Source organism: Lipotes vexillifer, unplaced genomic scaffold (genome assembly GCF_000442215.2).
Source record: "Lipotes vexillifer unplaced genomic scaffold, Lipotes_vexillifer_v1.1 scaffold1207, whole genome shotgun sequence".
NCBI classification, from domain to species: domain Eukaryota; kingdom Metazoa; phylum Chordata; class Mammalia; order Artiodactyla; family Lipotidae; genus Lipotes; species Lipotes vexillifer.
In genome coordinates, this window is record NW_006772733.1 from 272,115 (window position 1) to 289,182 (window position 17,068).

The following is a 17,068-nucleotide window of genomic DNA, read 5'->3' on the forward strand; positions in this document are numbered from 1 at the left end:
TAGAAGCTAGAGTGGGAGGAAAAGGAGTAGATCTTGATTTACTCCAGCCATTTTTTGTCCCTTGCCTGAACCTTGGAGAGGTCCAGGGATGAGAAGTCCCATTGCCTTTCTATTATATAGCTCAGTTTTAAGACTTAGTTTAATTATAGAAAATTGAAGCCTGGATCTATAGAACAAAGGGAGCTTGAATACATTGAAATATTTGTCAGTGATGTCACTAAAGCAAAACATATTCAAGGGACTTCCCTGGTGGTCCACTGGTTAAGAATCTGCCTTCCAATGCAGGGGACGCGGGTGAGGAACTAAGATCCCACGTGCTGCAGGGCAACTAAGCCCGTGCGCACTAGAGCCCAAGCGGTAACTACGGAGCCTGTGAGCCTTCACGCTCTGAAGCTTGTGTGCCACAGCTAGAGAGAAGCCTGCGCGCCACAACGAAAGATCCCGCATGCCACAACGAAGATCCCGTGTGCCACTGCTAAGACCCGATGCAGCCAAAAAAAAAAAAAAATTCAAAAACCTCATTTTTAAAAAAGCATTAAATCAACCTTACATCAGTATTTCTGAACTCTGGCTGCACATAAGGATCTTCAGAGGAGCTTTTATTTATTTTTGGTTGAGCCACGGTGGCTTGTGGGATCTTAGTTCCCTGACCAGGGGTTGAACAGAGTCCTAACCACCGGACTGCCAGGGAATTCCCCAGAGGAGCTTTTAAAAACATACTGATGCCTGAGTCTTACTTGTAGGGGTTGATTTTATTGATTTGGGGTGGGCCCAGCCAGTGGTTGAATTTCGCCCATCCTCCAGATATTGGAATGTTCAGCCAGGATTGAGAAACATTGCTCCAATAGAGATACCTGACCTCTCTGCATGTCATGTTCACCTTTCTGACTGGGCTGCTTCCAGGGAAACTTCCTTCTCCAGTATTCAGCAGGGATTTAAAATGCTTTAACAAACTTTGAAATCTTTAAAAATTGATGATATGCTATTTTCCTACTTCTGGTCATCTAGTATGGTTGTGTAAGAAAGTATCAGTGGGGAAAGCTGCTATTATTTCAAAATAAAAAGGGGGAAAAAAAACCTAATTGGTGATATGCTTCATTGAAACATTGAGTTTCAGTGAAATCACCACCTATATTTGTAATGACTTAAGAGTAATATAATTTATTTTTAATTTCTTAATGGAACATTTTTCTAATATTTAGAGGGTCTCCCACCATGCCTCTCCAGTAGGCTGATTTGGTGATGTCTTGATATATTTTATAATTTTTAAAAAATCTCTAGGTCTATGATTAATCTAAAAAAGTTCACAAGCATAGGAGTGAGAAGTTCTGGGAGAAGGAGGGGTTACTTGCTCTACTCCTGATATCTTTTCCCAGTGGACCTCCCTGTTCCCCACACCTCCTGTGTCTGGCAATCATTTCCAGGAGTGCAGAACCACCCAAACTATTCCACAACTTTGTGCCCATTTCCCATTCCCTTCTGACTGTACCCCAAATTATATCCAATAGACACGACTATTTTCACTGTTCCTCCCTTCAGGCTCAACAATGGTGGTAGAGGAAGTGGGCCGATGTTTTATATGCTTAGCATTAACTCATTAAACTGTGATGTTATTGCTACTTATAATTTCAACTTAAAAAAAAAAATCATGATTAATCCAGAAGATGGAAAGTAATGGGTCTAGTGGCTCTGCTCCACAAGGCTGTCTAAGGTCTGGAATTGAAAAAAGCTTTTGACTATCCTTTTAAGAGTCAAATTCCAGAAAAATCATGGTTTGAAAAGGTTGTTACATTATTTCTGAGTTGTTCTGAAGAAAGTTGCTTTTCCATGTACCTACTTCCAAAACATCAACATTAAAATGTGGAAAGACTAAGACCTATTCAGAGTTATAAAGGATCCAGAATTGGGAGGGGTAAAGCATATGTTTTAATTGCATAAAAGCTTTAGTAGCAATGAGTTCAGACAAGTGAGACTGTTCCATTAATAAGGTAAATGAATATGAAAAATATATATATGTATAATTGAATCACTTTGCTGTGCAGCAGAAATTAACACATTGTAAATCAACTACACTTCAATAAAATAAATTTTTTTAAAAAGAAGGTAAATGACTGAGTTGTCATTCGAAATAAAAATAGAATGGTAAGTCTACAATATATTTTGTATATTCTTTCTCAACAGACAGAGGTCCTAGTACTAGTATACCCTGAGTTCACCCATGTCTAAAAGGAAATCAATGATAATTAAAGTTGCATTTTTACTTACCAAGACCTGCAGGCTTCAGATGATGACTGAAGAGAAAAATGGAATTATCTGTGACCTGGGGGCTACTGAAGAATCATATTCCTGATACTTAAATCAGTTCTCATTCCACTAGTCTCTGCAGCCTCTCAGGGGAGCATGTTTTTCATTAATATTTAAACATTCAGGTTCTTTAATCCTAAAATTACAATTGGCATAATTTCATTAATTTCTTCAGCAATTGGTTAGACCAGCAGAATTTAATAACACAACAGTGTAATTTAGGCTAAGGACAAATGAAATGTAAGTCCCCCACCTAGATGGAGGTACACTCTTAATAAAGGGAATAGTACACACACAGACAAATGTCAAGGTGACTAGTAAGTGCAAAAAGCAGTCAGAGAAGGTGTAAGTCATTACGGTTAATGTCAACAGGGATCACTTAGAACCTTAAGAAGTTGCTCATCAAGTTTCTATTTATGGCAGAAATCAGAGACTATCTGACTTTACACATGACTTTATTCATGTAGTTACATGACTTTTTCATTTAGTCCTGTGGCAGTTAATATGACAATGCATTCTGGTCTGGTTTCTCTCATCATTAGAAATAGTCATTCTGGGGGATTCCCTGGTGGTCCAGTGGTTGGGACTGAACATGATTTATATGTAATTAACACTTGGGCATATACTGCTTGGTAAATCTTATAATAGCACTGGCCTGGGCATTCTGCTGCTGGCTCTGCAGAGAACTAGTTCTGACACTTAACCACCGTTTTCTCATTTCTTCAAGTGAGGGAGTCCAATTGGACCCCTTGCAGGTCTAAAATTCTTTGACTCTGGTCATCCAGACATCTTGAACCTCAGACTCATCTTTGGTTATTTCTTCTTTATTGTATTTTAGTCACTAAGTCCTGTTGTTCCTTCCTTCAAAGAAGGGAATTGTTCTTGAATCTGCCTGTTCTATTCTACTATATCTGCTGTTATCTCATGCCTGGACCATCACAGTAGCTTTCTAAATGGTCTTCTTGCCTACAGTCTCTCCCATCCCTTGTTCATCCTGGGACATCTCTAAATTGCTCTTGATATATCAGTTTACTTCTTCCACTTCCTCAAAAAAAAAATGCTGAAGATAAAAGATAGAGATGAAACACCTTTCGGCAATTGAGGCTTTCCACAATCTTAACTTACCTTGTCACTCATTTCCATATCCCATTACCACCTGACCTTTTCCCCTCTATGTCTCAACTTGAACCAAGACCTAGCATTTATGACCTTTAGTATATATTTTGACACGATTCCATACTATCATGCATTGTTGTGACTTGATTAGTTCATGGGTGAATTCATTGACTCCTTAAAAATAGGACCATTTTTGCATTTATTTGCCTTCTCTACAGAACCTGATAGACACTGTGTATATGGTAGCTACATAATCAGAACTTGTGGACTGAACTGCGTGTTTTTCTCCGAGGGCCTTCCACAGGCAACCTGGCCTTGCCTTCTCCTTTCCACCCAGAAGTCAGTTCCATCTTCAAGTGCCTGTCCTATCACCACAGCCCTCTCTCCCTAACGAAGAGCTACAGGTCCCAATTTATCCTGTCATTTTTAAAAAATTTTTTGCGGTACGCAGGCCTCTCACTGCTGTGGCCTCTCCTGTTGCAGAGCACAGGCTCCAGATGCGCAGGCTCAGCGGCCATGGCTCACGGGCCCAGCCGCTCTGCGGCATGTGGGATCTTCCCGGACCGGGGCACGAACCCGTGTCCCCTGCATCAGCAGGCGGACTCTCAACTACTGCACCACCAGGGAAGCCCTATCCTGTCATTTTTGCAGCACTTTGTAGCAGATCAGCCATGTTTCCATTTCTGCTCTATTCTGTGTCCTCACAGTGGGCTACTTAAATAGCCCACAACCTCTGTTCTGTATAGGCCTGGACTGCAGAACAGAAGGCCTGTTGGAATTGCTATACCCGGAGAGTTGCAATGGGGGGACAGGAGCTCACAGAAACAATATAGTGAAGTCGTTTGGTGACTGAGTATGGACCAAAGCTGAGACAGTTTTTGGAGGTGTTTCCAGAAACTGGGCATGTGTGACCAAGAGTTAAGGCCAGTGCCAATTTGACAAACTGAACTGTAAAGCTAACAAAACCACAGGTTTGCTTTTGGAGCTAGATTAAAGTTAGTATCTACTCTCATCTCTTTTATTCAAGCAAGGAAATTAAGGTCCAAAGATGAGGCTGCAAACAGCTACTCAATAAATATCTGCTGATTGCAAATAATCCAGTCAAGCTGGTCCTTGGATGGATTTATTCTTTATGGTACTTCATGTCAAAAATTGGCCAACCACTCTTAGTTTTAGTCAGCAGTTCAAGAGTAAGAAGAGCTTATTGGCATGACTCCCAAACAGACCACATCAAAGGAGTGTGACCCTGCCAACACCTGGGTTTTGGCCCATTAAAACTGATTTAGGGCTTCTAACTTGCAGAACTGTAAGATAATATAAATTTGTGTTGCTTTAAGTCACTAAATTTGTTGTAATTTTAAACAGCAGTTATAGAAAACCAGTGCAGTGAGAGTTGCCATTTCCTGATATTCTTTAAGAAGTGCTTCTCAAACTTTAAGATGTATACAAATTACCTGGGTGGAGACTGAGAGCCCCATTTCCAAAAAAACTCCCAAGTGATGCTGATACTGCTAGTCTAAGAGCTACACTGAGTGGCAAGGTTTTAAAGCACATTACATGATTTTATCTCTTTTAATAATCTCAGTATGGAGGAAGTGGAACCCAATGGCTGAAAGTATTGGAGGCTCTGTAGTTGACTTACTGGGGAAAAAAAAATCCTGTCACTCAATTGCCACACAAATATAGGCAAATTATTATTATTATTAATTAATTAATTTATTTTTTGGCTGCACTGGGTCTTCATTGCTGCGCGTGGGCTTTCTCTAGTTGCAGAGAGCGGGGGCTACTCTTCATTGTGGTGCACGGGCTTCTCATTGCGGTGGCTTATCTTGCTGTGGAGCTGGGCTCTAGGCGCACGGGGCTTCAGTAGTTGTGGTGTGTGGGCTTCAGTAGTTGTGGCACACAGGCTCAGTAGTTGTGGCTTGCGGGCTCCAGAGCACAGGCTCAGTAGTTGTACAGCATGGGCTTAGTTGCTCCGCGGCATGTGGAATCTTCCTGGACCAGGGCTCAAACCCATGTCCTCTGCATTGGCAGGCGGATTCTTAACCACTGCACCACCAGGAAGTCCCGTGAATTGTTTATTGTTAGATTCAACAGACATAAAGTTCTGTCAAATTGCCAAAACAAGTTTTAGACTCACTCTCAATTTCTGTACTTATTGAGGACTGTAACAAACAGTTCAGAGTTTGGTGACAGTCCATGGGCCACTCTTTGAGTGATATTACTCTTTGAATTTTTTAATAATGAATATATATTACTTGTATAATTGCAATTAATTGTTCTAAAAAATCCAATTCAGTCTGATAATAATAGAAATAGGTATGAGGTACAGAAACAGTTCCAAGGATGGAGTAATTTTACAAAGAAGGCAGCAAAAAGGAGGTGACATGTGATCTGGCTTTTAAAGGCTACACAGGCATTTGTCAGAAGGATAACTGTGGAAGAGCATTTTAGGCAGAGGAAAAACAGGGGCCAGGGCAGGGAGGTACGAGATTGCTGGGTGTGTTGAGAAATACAATGGACACCTGTTGTTTCAGCCTGCCCAGCGTTCAGTCTCCCTTCTTTCATTTTCCCTGGGAGACCCACAACTTCTCCATTCTCACTGTAGGTGGCTGAGGTGGGGCTGACCCCTTCCCCACTTCCTCCCGGTGACTGGTTCAGGACAACAGCCAAGTCCAGGGCTTTGGCTGTACTCCTGGCCAGGGGAGGGGAGAGAGGTGCTTGTTGCTGCTGGGACTGCTGAAAGGAGGAGGTAAGCCTGGAGCTGCAGCAGAGAACCAGTTTGAGAATGAAGTCAGCAGAGAAAAAGAGCAGAGACCAGAGATGGAAACCCAACCCAAGACTTCATATGGGCCCCTCCCTGTAGTCATAGCCTATATGCTACCCCTGGGATTTTCAGTTACGTGAACAGATAACTTCCTTTTTATTCATTTCATCTTAAACCTACCTTAATTGAAGAAGACTTACACAAGGAATATTCTGGTGTGTGAGAATACAGTGTGTGTGTACACCAGGGATTGATGAGTCTGCAGAGGTAGGCAGGGGCTGGAAGGTGAAGGACTCAGGAACAGGCCCTCATTGCTAGAGGCTCTCAGGACCTCTGGAGGGTGTAAAGCAGTGATTACCTCAAGAAAATCAAGAGCTATAATATTAAGAATAATAAAATAAAAGAATAATATTAAGAACATTTACTTCCTCAAGCTTTTCTAGTAGTTTCATTTTTTTTTTTACATCTTTATTGGAGTATAACTTTACAATGGTGTGTTAGTTTCTGCTTTATAACAAAGTGAATCAGTTATACATATACATATGTTCCCACATCTCTTCGCTCTTGCTGTCTCCCTCCCTCCCACCCTCCCTATCCCACTCCTCCAGGCAGTCACAAAGCACCGAGCTGATCTCCCTGTGCTATGCGGCTGCTTCCCACTAGCTATCTACCTTATGTTTGGTAGTGTATATATGTGCATGCCTCTCTCGTGCTTTGTCCCAGCTTACCCTTCCCCCTCCCCATATCCTCAAGTCCATTCTCTAGTAGGTCTGTGTCTTTATTCCTGTCTTACCCCTAGGTAGTAGTTTCATTTTTATTATTCTTTGTCTGTTTCCCTCTAATTGGGCTAGGCAATTAAAAATAGAAAGGGCCAGCAAGTCCCTAAAAATGACATTTTAAAAATGTTTCCATTTTCCTTTTAAGGATTGAGTTATAATTTTGAGCAGTGAAGTAGCTGACCTCATTTAGTACTGTTTTCTGTTTCCAATAAGTGTTTAACACAAGCGGTCTTTCACGGGAGAAACTTTTAGGAATAATAAGAATCAGCTTTTCTGAAGCTCCCTACACATTTAATTAGTTTTCTCAGAGGGAACAGGAGGTAACTTCTGGGAATCTGAGGACCACATTAGCTATTTTGAACATTATGAAACAAAAATAAATAAGCCTCATTTAAAAAATAATAAATAAATGAGCCTCATATCAAGTTCCCTGCATACAGTTGTCACATTTCTTTAATTTAGAACAATTCCCTAGGGTTTTTGTCTTTTATAATATTTTTCATGATTCCAAGTCAACTATTTTGCAGCATGTTCCTTAATTTGGAGTTGTCAGTGATTAGATTATGATTAGATTCAGGTTAAATATTTTCCCAGGAATACTCCATAGATGATGTTGAATCTTTCTCTAAGCTTCTCAGCGAGGGGCACATGATGTCCAATTATTGTCCAATTTTTGGTTAATTTTGATTATTTGATTAAGGTGGTGTCCACAAGATTTATCCTCTGTAAAGGCACCTGTACACCTCTGTAATAAGTCATCTATGGAGTGATTCTTTGACAATAAATAGCATTCTTAATAACAGATCTTACATGTATTGTTTCAAACAATAAAAATGGCTCAACATCAAACTTGGTAGAGTTGGAATTATTTCAACAAACCTCTAGTGAGTACTCACTAAATTATGTTATGCTAAAGAGCTAAGACCAAAGAGGGAAAGCCTGACCAGCAAACAGAATTCAGGAGAGTGACAAACCCACGTTAAATGTGAGGAAAGGGAAATCCAGAGAAACGAAAGATTTTAGACGATTTTAGATTGAGTGGCAGGGTTAGATTAGAACTCTGGTTTTTCTGATGCCTAATCAAGTGTTCTTTCCATGACAGCATCCAAAGGCTCTATTGTAACACTGTTTCTCCCTGGACCGGTGTAACATTGGTTGCTACAGTGAAAATAATTCATCTTACTATGTAACTAAAAGAACAAGCTTTCTCCAGGCCCACCATAAGATGCTTTAGAGGAATTGTTATTTGGATTGATTTAAATTATGTACACTGTGACATTAAACTCACTGGAGCCCTAGTCTAGTTTTGCCTCAGGGAAATGTTTCCTCATAGTGACAGTGACACATGCACACTACCGAACTGGATATTGCGCCTCTGCCACACCTTAAAACTACCACAGATTTCTCTATTCACAAATCACGAAACAATTCAGAGGTATCTAAATCCTACATCCTGAGAGCAAATACTTAGAGCTGACATATAATTGCTTTAGAGTGTACAGTGTTTTCATACATATCACTGGAATCTCAAAAGCAGTCCAGTTACTACTTAAAGTGGGAAGCATGAATCAGTGGTAGATGTCTGCTGGGTTACTAATTGTTTTGCTTTTAGGTTTAAAATTACCTAGTGCGTACCTAATTTTCAGAATAGAAACATAACGGACAAAGTCTTATACATACGTTTAATCACTAGCGTATATTTATTCATTCAGTCCCAGCAGGACTATCTCAGCTTAAAATTTAAAAAAGGATCTGGAGGTGGGCTGTTTTAGGCATTGTTCATGTGATTCCTTCTAGGCTGCTTTGGATCTGTAGACCCGGAAATCCCAACCTGGTCTGTCTCTTCCCTGGGCTGAGGGAGTTCAGGGAGAAATAGGTAGCTGCCGGGAAGAGACAAGCTGGAAAAGCTCCACTGTATCCCCTCAATAGTTTCAGGAACTGTTTTTAAAACACTTGCCCTTTGCTCGCCCTTCTCAATAAAGAACCTCACAACATTCTGCCTGCTTTGCGGAAGTAAATTTAATTAGATAGTTATTACAGCATTTACAATTTTTACGGAAGGACTCTGGCGGTAACTCCCTTCTCCAGCTGCTAAAGGGCCATCCCAGATCTAGAGGCGGGTTTCCCGGAGGGCTCTACCGTGGGGTAAGTGAACGAAGGTGGTGGTCTGTTGGAAAGCCCTTCAACTAACTAGGCGTCAGCCTGGGGCCCACAGCCCGCGAGACAAGTGCTCGGAGTGCAGACCCCACCCCCGCCCCGCCCCGCCCCGCCCCAGGCCCCGCTACCCCAGCAAAGTTTGACCGCACTCGGCCCGGGGACAGTGAACACGTGCAAGACCTGGCTGGGCTGCCGTGGACTCCGGGGGCGTAATGATTTCACAACGGTCATGAGGAGGAGAGCGCCAACCCCATCATTTCTAGGAAGGCCTGAGCCCGCCAGGCCGCGAGTACGGCCGGGAAGAGACACTCACATGCCGGAAAAACCGCAGAACTACAGCCACGCCCCGCGCACGCGCAGCGCGCCCTGCGCTCGCTTGGCCGCGGTCGTGCGGCTCCCTCCGCCAGCTGCCGGATCTAGCTCGCCTGCCTTCTCCGTCCGCCCGCCTTCCGCCCCTGCGCAGTCGCGTCGTCGCCAGCCCTTCCCTCCGCCCCTCGCAGCAGCCGGCCTCTTTTGACGTCATCGGCAGAATCCTGCCGCTTAGTCCTAATCAGATGCCGAGTGCTGGGCGGGGTGGGTAGGAAGGTCGCCTGCTCCTCCCCTGGCCTGAACCTCTCTTGGAAAGGAAACCTCTTTTGTAATTTCCTAAGACTTCGAATTAAGCCTTTAAACTGTGCCCGTTTCCTAATAAGGGTGAACACGACCTCTCACCCTAGTTGATCTTCCAACCTGGGAGTTAAAAGGGAACTGTAAAATGTGTTGTTATTTGGGTTTATTTGAAGGCTTTCGCTTGTCGTTTTTATGTGTGCCCTTAGCGTGTAAAGTGGAAGAGTGACATCTATAAAATGACGACTTCGTGTATGGAGGCTGGGATAAGCAGTACCTAGTCCGGCTTGATGAGATTAATGTGATTTTAACTCAGTTTCCGTTTGAATAATCCAGGGGTGGCATTTTGAAAAGCTGGGTATAAAACGCTGTTAAAGAACTTGAAGCCGTGGTTAATCATTTTGTAAGCTGCTTAAAGACAACGTGAAAAGGTATCAGAAATAAAATGAGAATTTAAACTTATAAGGGGCAAAGGTTTTGTCTACCTTTTACAGGCAATGAAATTGACCCAAAGATTGCTGTGATTTGCCTGAGAGGGGTGGAATTCAGGCCACTGCTTTCACCATGCCAGTACTCTGGCCAGCGTGACTAAGGCTGTCTTTAGAACCCTCTGAGCTTGATCTTTTATTGCCTCTTTTCTTGTCTTCCTACCTCACTTGTCTTTTTCCACTTTCCATGATTTTTGCTTTCTTCCTGAGTTCTCTTTCTCCCCGCCCTCCCTTTGCTTTCTCTATTTCTTTAACTTCCTCTGTTTTTTTTTTTTTTTGTGATAGTTGAGCCAGCCTTTCCTTCCTCCTTTAAATGACTCTCCCTTAAATGACCATAAAAGGAAATAGAAGAATTTTTAAAGTTTATTTTCTTGTTTTAAGGGTGTTTTGTTTGGGGGGAGGATAGTTAGATATACAGTATGTATATAGTTAGATATAAAATTTCCTCTTCTAAAAGCTGCCTCCTACTTCTTTCCATAGATGTTCAGTGAAAGAAGTGTGTAAGAGAGAGAGTAGTGAAGGAAAGAAAAGAGAGGGAGAGATAGGAGAGAGGACGGAGTGTGTGGTGAGCTGTTTAGAATCAGAAAGAGGAGAAAAACATATAAACAGAGACATGCTCTAAATTATACAAAACTCAACGTAAAATAACATAGCTGTAGGTAGGTTCTATAAAACTCAAGAAACATCACTTTCTTTTTTTTTTTGTTTGTTTTTTGTTTTTTTGTTTTTGGGGGTTTTTTTTGCAGTACGCGGGCCTCTCACTGTTGTGGCCTCTCCCGTTGCGGAGCACAGGCTCCGGACACGCAGGCTCAGCGGCCATGGCTCACGGGCCCAGCCGCTCCGCGGCATGTGGGATCTTCCCAGACCGGGGCACGAACACCTTGTCCCCTGCATCGGCAGGCGGACTCTCAACCACTGCGCCACCAGGGAAGCCCAAGAAACATCACTTTCAATCAATCCCTGCACATGCCTCTGTGAGGCATTGCCTCAGATGAGTTGTGTCTTTCACAGAATAAACCTGTAGCTTTAGCTGCCCCAGAAGAAACAATCACAGGGGTTCTACCTGTGAAATAATAATATACCAGTGATTGCAGACTACATGCCACCCCATAGGCTTCTAAACGTGTTGGCCCCTGTGCCCAGTCCTGCCAGTGGTTTTTGTTATCCTTGTTCTACACTTGGGGAACCTAAAGCCCAGAGAATCCCTTGCGCAGTGTTATAGGAGGCAGAACCTCTGCTGCTATTTCCAATTCCATAGTCTCTGAGTGAATATGTATAATAATTAGGAATTAACATCTAATTTAAAATGAATAATAGAGTTCATTAAAGTACACTATTGCCAACTGACTGAAGTATGCTCTCTTATTATCAATTTCTCTCTTTGGTGTCTGTCTTATTCTGCTTGGTTAGCAATAACTTGCAGAAGTTGGTTGGAAACATATTTTGTATTTTGCTGAAACTTTCAAAGGTACTCCTGAAGTGTGGTCTATGTCTTAGTTCCCTTCATGAAAGAAAATACACTGCTCTGTATTCCACCATTTAAAAATAATCGGAAGCTTGAGGGCATTATGCTAAGTGAAATAAGTCAAATAAAGAGGGACAAATACTGTATGATCTCACTTGTGTAATCTTAAAAAGTCAAACTCAGAAACAGACAGTAGAATGGTGTTTACCAGGGGCTGGTAGAAGAAATGTGGAGATATTAGTCATAGGGTACAAACTACAATTGTAAGAGGAATGCATTCTGGGCATGTAATGTACAGGATGGTGATTATAGTTAACAATACTGTATTATATACTTGAAAGTTGCTTAGAGAGTAGATTTTTTTATTCCCCCAGCTTTATTGAGGTATAATTGACAACATTGTATAAGGTGTGCAATGTGCTGATTTGATACATCCATATATTGCAAAATTATTACCACCATAGTTAGCTAACACCTCCCTCCTGTTACATAATTACCATTTCTTTTTTTGTGGTGAGAATATTTAGTATCTACTCTCTTAGTAACATTCAAATATAATACAGTATTATTAGTTATAGTCACCATGCTGTGCATTAAATCCCCAGAACTTGTTAATCTTCTAACTGGAAGTTTGTACCCTTTCACCAGTACTTTCCCATTTCCCCCACCCCCTAGCTCCTGGTGACTCTGCTTTCTGAGTTTGGCTTTTTTAGATTCCACATATAAGTAAGATCATACAGTATTTGTTTTACTCTGTCTGACTTATTTCACTTAGCACACTGCCCTCAAGTTTCATCTTAAGTTGTCTCAAACAGCAGAATTTCCTTCTTTCTCATGTCTGAATAGTATTCCATTATATATACACCACATTTTCTTCATCCATTCATCAATTAATGGATGCTTAGGTTGTTTCCAGATCTTGGCTATTGTGAAATAATACAGCAATAAACATGGGAGTGTGTATATCGTGATGAGATCCTGATTTCAGTTGCTTTGAATATATATCCAGAAGTGGGACTGCTGGATCATATGGTAGTTCTATTTTTTTTTTTTTTTTTTTTTGCGGTAAGCGGTCCTCTCACGGTTGTGGCCTCTCCCGTTGTGGAGCACAGGCTCCAGACGCACAGGCTCAGCGGCCATGGCTCACGGGCCCAGCCGCTCCGCGGCAGGTGGGATCTTCCCGGACCGGGGCACGAACCCTTGTCCCCTGCATCAGCAGGTGGACTCTCAACCACTGTGCCACCAGGGAAGCCCGGTAGTTTTACTTTTTAATTGTTTGAAGAAACTCCATACTGTTTTCCATAGTGGCTGCACCAGTTTGCATTCCCACCAAAAGTGCAAAAGGATTCCCTTTTCTTCACACCTTTTGCTAACACTTGTTATCACTTGTCTTTTTAACTATGGCCATTCTGACAGGAATGAGGTGATATCTTGTGGTTCCGATTTGCATTTCCCTGATGATTAGTGGTGTGGAGCACCTTTTCATGTGCCTGTTGACCATGTGTATGTTGTTTTTGAAAACTCTATTCAATTCCTCTGCCTACTTTTTAATAAGGTTTTTTGTTGTTTTTGCTGAGTTGTATGAATTCTTTAAGTACTTTGGAACCACTTATCAGATATATGGTTTGCAAATATTTTCTTCCATTCTGTAGGTTGCTTTTTCATTTTGCTGGTTGTTCCTTTTGCTGTGTAAAAGCTTTTTAATTTGATGTAGTCCCACCTATTGATTTTTGCTTTTGTTGCTTGTGCCTTTGGTGTCATATCCAGGAAATGCTGCCAAGACCAATGACAAGGAACTTTTCAGCTATGTTTTCTTCTAGGAGTTTTAGGGTTTCAGGTCTTATGTTTAAGTCTTTAATCCATTTTGAGTTAATTTTTTTGAGTGGTGTTAGATAAGCATCAAATTCTTCTGCATGTGCTTATCCAGTTTTCCCAGTAAGAGTAGATCTTAAATGTTCTCTACATAATAACAACAACAAAAAATGGTAATGACTGTATGTGAGGTGAAGGATGTGTTAACTACTCTTATTATGGTAAACATTTAGCAATATATATTTGTATCAAGTCATCACATTGTGCAACTTAAACTTATGTAATATTATATGCCAATTATATCTCGATAGAGTTGGAGGAAAAATAAAAACAATTATTCATTTCAATGACATTTGGTAGCTGAATAGTAAAAATAGGAAAAATGATAAATTCTATTATTCCCATAATATCTGTGTAATACTATATGTCTACCTTGAATTCAACAATTCACAGAAGCACTGTTCTACATTTTTTTCCACATCTTTCTGAATTTTATCTTATTTGTTTTTTTATACAGTTCACATCTTTATTGGAGTATAGATGCTTTACAGTGTTGTGTTAGTTTCTGCTGTACAACAAAGTACAACAAAGTGAATCAGCTATATGTATACATATATCCCCATATCCCTTCCCTGTTGAGCCTCCCTCCCACCCTCCCTATCCCATCGCTCTAGGTGGTCACAAAGCACTGAGCTGATCTCCCTGTGCTTTGCAGCAGCTTCCCACTAGCCATCCATTTTACATTTGGTTGTGTATATATGTCAGTGCTACTCTCTCACTTTGTCCCAGCTTCCCCTTTCCTCCCTGTGCCCTCAAGTCCATTCTTTACATCTGCATCTTTATTCCTGCTCTGCCACTAGGTTCATCAGTACCGCTTTTTTAGATTCTATATATATGTGTTAGCACACGGTATTTGTTTTTCTCTTTCTGACTTACTTCACTCTGTATGACAGATTCTATGTCCATCCACCTCACTACAGTTTTTTTTTAATTCTACATTCCAGGGTGGTGATTCTTCAACTTGTATATCTTGTACCTTTACCATAAGTTGAGAACCTGGATTCCAGGATGGTAGAAACACAAAGCTTGCTTATTCTAATGAGCATTTTATACACTTATAGGACTTTATCATTATCCTTATCATATACTGTGTTTTAAGGACAAAAAAAAAGCAGGAGCATTGTTGGAGGTTAGTTTTATTTTTTGTGGCTTTAAAATACAAACAAAAATAAGGATCATATTAGTTTCTAAAATGTCAGCAATAGTATTAGCATTTTTACTGCTAGAACTGTGAAACATAGAGACATGAAATAGCATTATCACCTGAGAAGTTATGCTAATCCATTCTGTTATTAGGAAGCTTGAGGATGCAGTACTCACATCTGCATTCATGGGATAAAATTTGAAATGGGGGTACAAACAGCAAGGTTGACTAACTTTATCCTTCTGTCTTATGGCTAAGATAGAGGTTTTCACAATTAAGAAGCAATTTGAACATAGAGCATGAGCAAGCGATAGGCTTTATATGTTTCATTGCTTTGAAGCTATAATAGAAAACAAGTGCAAAGATTATTCCAGATTATTTTGGAAAAACTTTTATTCCAAAGTATTGTAAACTTCCATTCTGCAGATGACTGGAAGATTTTTAGATAATGAATCTACCCATTCATATTAATATGTCTTCGACCCTCATACTCTCTTGCAGTTACTTCTGCTGCATAACGAATTGACCCAAATTCAGCATCTTGAAACAACCATTTGATTATGTTCACAGGTTTTGTGGGTCAGGAATCAGACTGGGCACAGCAGCGATGGTGGACCTCTCCTCCTTGAGATTTCAGGTCTCGTCCCTTGGGCTGGGCTGCCTCAGGGCCTGGGACTGCCAACAGAAGTATCTGCACTTGTCTTCTTTATGTGGCTTGACTTCCCTACAGCTAATGTTCTCAGGGTAGTTAGACTTTTACATGGCAGCTCAGGGCTCCAAGCTTGAGTGTTCTAGTGTGTAAGGCTGATGCTGCATTACCTTTTATGACCCAGCCTCAGTATTGTGTCCACTGTAGTCTCTTGGTTGAAGGAGTCATAAGCCTGCCCAGATTCAAGAAGTGTGCCCAGTGCTCGCTTCAGCAGCACATACACTAAAATTGGAACAATACAGAGAAGATTAGCATGGCTGCTGCCCAAGGATGACATGCAAATTTGTGAAGCATTCCATATTTTTGGCAACTAGAGATTATCATACTAAGTGAAATAAGAGAAAAACAAATACCATATGATATCACTTATATGTGGAATCTAAAATACAGCACAAATGAACCTATGGACGAAACAGAAACAGAGTCACAGATATAGAGAACAGACTTGTGGTTGCCAAGGGGGAGGGGGGTGGGGGGTATGGACTGGGAGTCTGGGGTTAGTAGATGCAAACTATTGCATTTAGAATGCATGGACAACAAGGTCCTACTGTATAGCACAGGGAACTATAACCAATCTCCTGGGATAAACCATAATGGAAAAGAATATAAGAATGAATATATGTGTATAACGAAGTCATTTTGCTGTATAGCAGAAATTAACACAACACTGTAAATCAAGTATACTTCAATTAAAAAAAAAAAAGAAGTGTGCCCATAGGACCCCCACCCACCATCACCTCTCCATGAAAGGAGTGTCAAAAGACTTGGGGCCATGTTCTAAAAGTGCCACTTACTCCGATACCCAACTCTCCCCCATTCAACTCTAAAAGAATTTTCCTTCAGATGTTTTCTCAAAGTGAATACAATGTATTAATAAAATTCCCTACATGGGATCCAAGGCCACTGAAACTGCCACGTAATTATTTTTCTTTCTCAGGGGAAGCAGATGGAATTATCAGGCTGTGATTACTGTTTTGAAACACGGATGCCAATATCTGATATGTCCCTCCTGAGACATGGGCTGCATTTCTGCAATGAGGGAGGAAAACATATAATCATCTCTTGTTGAAGAAATCAACGTTTTATTTAAAAACCATGCTTGCTTGAGCAGACGCAAGAAGAACTACAACTCTGCAGCCTGTGGAAGGAAAACCACATTCACAGAAAGATAGACAAAATGAAAAGGCAGAGGACTTTGTACCAGATGAAGGAACAACATAACCCCAGAAAAACAACTAAATGAAGTGGTGATAGGCAACCTTCCAGAAAAAGAATTCACAATAATGATAGTGAAGATGATCCAGGACCTCAGAAAAAGAATGGAGGCAAAGATCGAGAAAATGCAAGAAATGTTTAACAAAGACCTAGAAGAATTAAAGAACAAACAAACAGAGATGAACAATATAATAACTGAAATGAAAAATACACTAGAGGGAATCAATAGCAGAATAACTGAGGCAGAAGAACGGATAAGTGACCTGAAAGACAGAATGGTGGAATTCACTGCTGCGGAACAGAATAAAGAAAAAAGAATGAAAAGAAATGAAGACAGCCTAAGAGACATCTGGGACAACATTAAATGCAACAACATTTGCATTATAGGGGTCCCAGAGGAGAAGAGAGAGAGAAAGGACCTGAGAAAATATTTGAAGAGATGAGAG